Consider the following 5928-nt stretch of genomic DNA (forward strand, 5'->3'; position numbering starts at 1 on the left):
AGATATTATCAATCTTTTCCTCTATGGTTTGCACCATCTGTAATTTTAGAACCTCATCCTTACATCAGAGTCATACAACTACTGTCCTACCTTGTCTTCTGCAAGTTTCACAGTTTTGCCTTCTGTATTTAAGGCTCTAGTTGACCTGTAGTTGATTTTTGTGAATGATGTGATTTAGAAATGTATCGCACTCAGGAAGTCTCCCGTCTGGTAAAGGCCACAGACACAGCCAACTATAACTTTCAGGAGGATACAAAAAGTGCTTCAAGTGAAATACTGATTAGATGTTAACCCTCCTTCACTGGGTTTATTCTGCTCTCTCATTCACGCAAACAAAAAACTGAAAATATGGAAAATTATTAGCAAATTAGACTATGATCTTGAACCCACCACACTCCAGAAAGAATCTTGAGAAGTCTCAAAACAACTCAATGTAGTCTCTTTCTAAACATACAGAGAATTAAGCATTGTTGAGAACTTGTTAAGAAAATTGTCATTCTCAGTAGTACCGGTCGGGATAGAAATCTATACACCTTTCTAGAGGGTAATTTTGTGCTCGCTCGCTCTCTCTCCACACCATACACACAGACACACATACTCTCTCTATACGTACATGTGTGTGTGTGCTTATATACACATAGCCTTACATCTGGTATCTTCTTTGGGCTATCAAGGACTCTCTACAGAACTTATTTAAGGAAATAACTGGACAAAGTACATATTTAAAGATATCTGCCATGAAGTTCTTTATAACACAGAAACTATAAACAAAGGAAGATCCAAGGACGCACGGCGGTGAAAGGGGAGGCGTCCGAGGCACGCATACTGGAGCCTACACGGCTGTGTCCACGTGAAAAGACACTCTGGTAACTTACAAAAGCTATTAACCATGTGCCCACATAAGTATTCATTTACTCATAAATATTTGTGTGTGTCAGGTACCAAGCGAGTCACTGGTAAACAAAAAAAGATCCATTCTGGCATCAAAGGAGTCTGAAAGTTTTGCAGACAGACACCTGACACTTCAGTTTACTCTGGCTAGGACAGTAAAGGCACATGCATTCTGAAAACAGAGACAATTTGTGTGTGTGTGTGTGTGTGTGTGTGTGTGTGTGTGTGTCTGTACTACATCCAGCCATTCACCAGGGTACACAAAGAGAACACACAGGCCCAGCTCTACGGACTCGCAAGTGTTGGTAAGTAGGAGCACACTGAGTGCAACCGCCTTGTGGTGGACGGAAGTGCATCTATCTCCCACAAAAAGACTCCAGGGAGACCTTCAAGAAATGCAGCGTAGTTATGGAAAGTCACACACTGGAGCACAAACGTGAGACACTGCAGAACTACAGCAAAAGAGGTGGGACAAACAGCTTCCATTCCTGCGAATTCAAAACTCAGATACACCAAGATGGAGTACAAGTTCTTGAGCAAATAACCATTCTTCCAAGAGTCTACACTTTTCCCTTTCCCAGTTATGTTTCTGTCTAAGCCTCCCAAGATAAGAAACATCTCACAATTGGGGCTAAGCTCAAAGGATTCTGACATTCTATGTTCATTCCTTTTAGACTTCTGCACCAAAAATCCATAAAGTTATGAAACTCATTAGTTACAAGGGGAAAGTATTTTAAATTTAGAGCACAGATATCACACACTACCCCAACCAAGAAATCAAAGTTAATGCTCATCAGTGACAAGACACTACATCATGCATGTCCCAATATGAGACTAAGCAAGGCACAACTTCTCCGCTGTGGTACTCATGCCAAAATGCTTAACTTTCAATTTAATCAAGAAAGGACATGAGATAAATCCAAACTAAGGGTCATTCTATAAAATTACTCAGCACTCTACAAATGTATGAAGGTAATGAAAACTAAAGAAACCCAAAAGGAACCACCACATGCTGGAAGAGACTAAAGAGACAGAATACCTCAATGTGGTGCGGGACACTGGATTGGACCCTGGACCGGAAAAAGAACATCCATGGTGAAACTCAAATAATAACTGTATCATCTGCTGGTTTTGATAAGTGCACCTCGGACGCATAAGCTGTTAATGAGGGGTGCTGATCGAAAAGTATACAGGAACTCTCTTAACTATTTTTACAATTTTTTTATAAATCTAAAATTATTTCAAAGTATAAAGTGTTAACAAATCATTTCAGTTGAATGATACAAAGGTATGAGAGGGATGACTCATTGACTGTAACATACAAATAGACTACATCCTCCAAAACTGCGCTAAACAAACAAACAAACAAAAATCCCAATAATTCCAAATAAGGCCTAAGCTGGAATAAAGTGTAATTATCTCATATCTTTACTGGGGAACTGACATCTCTTCAGATAAAGGACCTACTTTATTTTCTCCCTTAATGTTTGTTTAATTAAATTCAACTTACATTTATGGGCACGTAACATAAGATTTTGATACATAAGAAATTTTAGACTACAATAAAGTACTGAGTAACAAAACTGGAAGTAATTTTCAATCCTACACAATCTAGCAATTAATCCAGACACCCTTTTCGTGCAAATGTTGTGAAGACAGGGGCCGTCACACTTCTCATGTACCCTCTTCAGCAGTAAGTGGTTTTGACCTCTAGAGTTAACTCCAAAAATTATCCTTGAAAATGCTAAAATGACTTTCTCTGAGAAATACTGTATTTCTAGCTCTTTTCTTTTTCCATGTAATCATTGTGTTTTTGGTGCACTGCTGTTTATAGCACAAAACTAAGGAACCTGACTCTGAGTACCAGGGTAAAGATTCCACTGGTACAGCCCTTGGAGTTGACTTACTCTCTTCTGAGAAGAGATCAAAGGCAACATCCTATCAGGCCAGGGTTCTCAAACTGTGACCTCAGAGCCCCACATTCAACATCACCCAGGAGGAACTTGGCGGCAATGCAAATTCCCAGCCCCAGTCCAGACCTGCCAACTCAGAGCCTCAGGGGAGATGTTTAGTCACAAAGCTCCCCAGGCGACTCTGATGCACCTCAAGTTTGAGAACCACTGATGAAGCAGAAAGACTGGCCTGTAAAACAGGAAGTCTGCCTCTAATCCCTGCTCTGTCGCTAATCTCTGAGACAGATTACTCAGCCTCTGTGGGGGCTCAGGACAAGAAGGGAACAGATCACTGCCACAGTCCTTGGACCCAGATTTGATCAATTTAGGAACTCTAAAGCCTAAAAGTGAAAAGACCACCACAGCATTTCACCACATTTCTTTTCCATCAAAAAGAAACAATTAAAATTCTTTTCCTCAACTGGTCTCTAAATCACATCTAAAATAATTTATTTAGACAAAATTACATTTGTGTTAACCAGAGCTACAGAAATGCTGATTGTACGGCTTCCTGTTAAGTTCTGTGTCAAGTCTGTGTAGGAGGAATCCCACATAATGACATCTCCAAGACACCCATCTATGACAGGCTGAATTAATCCCCAACCCCCAATGTGATGGTATGGCCTTTGAGAAGTAATTAAATTTAAGTGAGGTCATGAGGGTGGGGTCTCCAAAAGGAATCAAGAGCAAAGCTCCTGGGTGGCTCAGTCGGTTGAGCATCTGACTCTCGATTTAGGCTCAGGTCATGATTCACGTGGTTCATGGGTTCAAACCCCGTGTCAGGCTCTATGTTGACAACACAGAGTTGGCATGGGATCCTCTCTCACGCATGCGTGCTCTCTCTTTCTCTCAAAATAAATAAACTTTAAAAAAGAAAGTCTGTTAACAAAAGAGAGAGACCAGAGCTCTCTCGCTCTCTGCCACGTGAGACAGCAAGAAGTGGCTTCAGTACACCAGGAGGAGCGCCAGCAGACACCAGCACCTTGACCCTGGACTTCATGTGCAGAGCTGCGAGGAGTAAACGTCTGTGGCTTCAGATCCCCAAGCTATCCTATTTTGTTACTGCAGCCAAACTAGGACACTCACTCACATGTCCGGCATGGGATCTCTCATACCAGGTGACAGTTCCCAGGACCTGTGTCCTGTGTCTGTGTCTGTGCATAAAGAACATGTGTGATCTGGGTGCCTGGAGGGCTCAGTCAGTTAAGTGTCCAACTTCAGCTCAGGTCATGATTTCAGAGTTTGTTGGTTCAAGCCCCATGTTGGGCTCTGCACTGACAGCATGGAGCCTGGAACCCGCCTGGGATTCTGTGTCTCCCTCTCTCTGCCCCTCCCCCAGTCGCACTCTCTCTCAAAAATAAACAAACATTAAAAATTTAAAAAGAAAAGAACACATGTGATCAGACAAGTTTTTAATAAGTTTGAAAACAAAGAATTTTTAAATTTATAGATTTAGACATTTCCATTGCTACGTAAGAAACACAGCTTGATTTCTTCTCGTGCTCATGGATTTATGAAATCGGATCCTTCTCACCACTGTGACACCTGTGATACCAACCTCTTCTTTGAGATACAGGAAAGAGAAAGAGGAGGGTCTGTTTTATAAAGGTTAGAGAATTCTCCCCTAACAGCACAAACCTACTTAGAGTCAATGTTGGGATAAATGTCCCATGGAGCAAGGGAATGAATACCCACTAACCCTGGAGACCTAACTCACCGTAAACTGTGAGCCCTGACCACTCCCTGGCAGGCAGGCAGAGTCACACCGTTTGCTCGGGGCTCCCACATCTCCATGGCAGCACTTAGCAAAAGGCACTGTGTTTGTTCCTGTTGTCTCCTCAACCAGATCCTGAAACCCTCCACGGCAGCGTGTTAGAGCACCAGCACCTAGACCGGTGTCTGGAACAAAGCGGGCACCAGTGCTGGCTGAGACGAAGCCACTTTGCGGGTGGCCAGCGGAACTCTCCGCCCTATCCTGCAGCCTTTCTGCACCTCTGAAATTATTACAATATAAAGTTTTTAAAAAGACACCAGTAGCAACTGTGTTTTCAGCAATCATGACATCTGCCTTAGCAAATGAGCAAGAAGACATCAGCTACTGGAGAGCCAACAGGAGTGAGTAATCTCGAGTGTAACAAACGTGAAAAAGAACGACTATTAAACACTCAAGATTTGAATTCTGACGTTAACTCTGGTCACATTATTTAACCTGGCTTTTAATTGGTAGTTAAACAGGGAGTAACAACTGCCACTCTAGAAGACTGCTGCGCTTAGTCAAGTTAATAGAGTATACATCAAACGAGCTCTCCCAATGACGTTCTCTTCAATATGTGTTAGCAGTGCTCTTCCCGTGATGGGGGTCCCACAAGGGCTAACCCCTCACCGCAAAACAGGCGCATGTTATAACGAATTCCACCAGCACTGGCTGCAAGGCTGTAACTCAGTCATCATTAGGGCTATGGTTACCTATAAAATAAAAAAATCCTACATGTGTCAACGGATGCCAACCTTGCCAAGATGCCCCTCGTGTTCCTGACCTCCCGCATGAAATGAAAAGGCTACTCAAAACTCAGCACAGCCGACAGGGGTCAGCAGCTCCAGGACCCACCTCCACCAGACTCCTCTCCAGAAAGCGGGCAAGTGCACTCGGGACGCGCTCTCTGGCTAGGAAGAGGTGGGGATCTACCCGGGCAAAACCCACTGCAGCAGACACCGGTGCGCCGCAGCCCCGCGTCCCCGCCTGGAGCCGAGAGCGGCGGAAGCAGGGGGCCGAGAGCCTCCACTTGCAGTCGCGCAGCCCTCGGTCCCCAGCGTTGGGGGCCGCCGCCCGCCCAGCGTCCTTAACGGAAGGAGGCGCGGGTGACAGCGGTACATCAGCGCATCCGGGGGTGACCCGGCGGTGGGCGGGCGGCGGAGGAAACCACCGCCCGACCAGAACCCGACAGCTCCGCGCCGGGGCATGTGTTTCACCCGGAGAAGGCCAGGCGGTAAGGAGCGCCCCGCCGCGTGCAAGGCTGCTGACAGCCGGCCCCGGGGGGAGGCCGGGGCCCCGCCGGCCGCAGGCTGCCGCGCCGCGAGCGGGGGA

General features: G+C 45.1%; 1 protein-coding gene and 1 long non-coding RNA gene across 16 annotated transcripts in view; one reads left to right on the forward strand and one right to left on the reverse strand.

Moving 5' to 3' along the window:
- Positions 1-5928, reverse strand: part of ZNF407 (zinc finger protein 407) — a 473145-nt gene that overhangs the window by 466617 nt on the left and 600 nt on the right. The gene's annotated exons all lie outside the window — the stretch shown is intronic.
- LOC115277552 overlaps positions 5468-5928 on the forward strand; it is a 24088-nt gene continuing 23627 nt past the window's right edge. For all 7 annotated transcript variants that reach the window (XR_003902404.1, XR_003902408.1, XR_003902409.1 and 4 more), the window contains exon 1: positions 5468-5830. This is a non-coding gene — a long non-coding RNA (uncharacterized LOC115277552). The remainder of the gene's footprint in view (positions 5831-5928) is intronic.

This window comes from Suricata suricatta, chromosome 14, assembly GCF_006229205.1.
Source record: "Suricata suricatta isolate VVHF042 chromosome 14, meerkat_22Aug2017_6uvM2_HiC, whole genome shotgun sequence".
NCBI classification, from domain to species: Eukaryota; Metazoa; Chordata; class Mammalia; order Carnivora; family Herpestidae; genus Suricata; species Suricata suricatta.